We start from the raw sequence: 1,528 nt of genomic DNA, 5'->3' as shown, positions 1-1,528 counted from the left end.
GACATCGACTTTAAAATGATGTAGTATAACAGTTGTTGTGTTATTAAAGAGTAATAATGTAATGCATTGGAGACCCTCATTGTTTGTTCTAATTTTAAAAGGTAATGAAAAAACAGTCATTATTTTTGAAGCAAGAACATAAATCAATTATAATTGTCAACTAGCTAGAACTCCCAATCTGTGCCTCAGATTTTAAAAATGAATATAATTATATAGTGAAACAGACTAAAATTTGCATGATAAAACTAGGAAACCTCAACAACACAGTTATTTATTGACTATTTGATAGATTTTTAAATTGGAATAGCTTTGTTTATGTCTAACTGTGGTCTTTAACAGGTAATAAAAGCATTTACCTTTATGTCCTAGACAAAGAAATACTGAAGTCATTGTGAAAGGTTCAAGAAAAAATGTATTTTGGTTGTGTCAGCAGTCATTTGATGGCAATAACTTAATGAAGAACAAATATTCTTTCTGTTCATCTTTATCATCTTTTAATATTTTGTCTGTCTATTAAATAAAAATAACCTCTGCCATATGAGTTTGTAATATGAGTTATAAATACAATTACATTTTAAGGTGAGGGAATAAGAAGGAAAATTATTTATGTAATTAATCTTTAGGACCTGATTAATCTCTTGATCTTTATAGGATTTCCTAAAAGTGTTAATGCATTTTAAATCATTAAAACCTCTGGGGACACCCTGTATATACGAACTGTCAAAGAAAAGTCAGTTGAACTTCCATTGTCTCCCCTAAAATTTTAGATTTATCACAAATGGAAGAATATTTTGCTATTTTAGATCAATTTGACGATAAGTTATTTTGCTTTCAACATCACCTGACAATCACCTGAAAATTCAACTATACAGCGGCATGGATTATTGAAATAAACTGAGCATTTGGTATCAAAAGAAGCAAAAAGTACAATATGACAAAATATGTTAAAATACAGTACCTAGAGAAATTTGGAATGTGTAATTGCTTTGTTTTCATCAGTGTTGAACAAATTTGTAGGCTCATGTATAATATCAAATTGAAGGGATTAAATTTTAATTCATTTGGATGCTTCACCTCAGTTTAATTGTTTTAAAAATAAATGAGGTATATAGGTCTGGTCCCTAACTTTTTTGTTATGTTGTCAAAGAAATAAAAAAACAAATACAAAGCGATTTTAAGAAATTTTTCCTTCTGTTAATATTGAATTGTAATATGTATATAGTCACCTCTGAAACTAGCAAGGTAAAAAGTATAAATAAGCTAATTACTTTCACATAGTTGAAGAAGTCTCCATGAAACCTTGGAAGAGAAGATTAAGACAGTTTTGAGGCCACAGAAAACAAAGTAATTTTTTGAAACTGTCTTCTGAGAAGAGGAAAAGGATTGGATGAGGGAGAAAGGATGATAAAACCAGCAAGTGCTACTGATGCCCTCTCCATGGGTCTGGCAGTATCTCTCAGTGGGGTGTGAGAGGTGTTGGGGGAGCTATGTTTGCCTTCCTCATTGATTCATGCTTCCTCTCTTCTGA

The sequence above is a fragment of the Dromiciops gliroides genome, chromosome 2, assembly GCF_019393635.1.
Source record: "Dromiciops gliroides isolate mDroGli1 chromosome 2, mDroGli1.pri, whole genome shotgun sequence".
Lineage (NCBI taxonomy): Eukaryota > Metazoa > Chordata > Mammalia > Microbiotheria > Microbiotheriidae > Dromiciops > Dromiciops gliroides.
Note: the sequence above shows the minus strand (reverse complement) of the source record.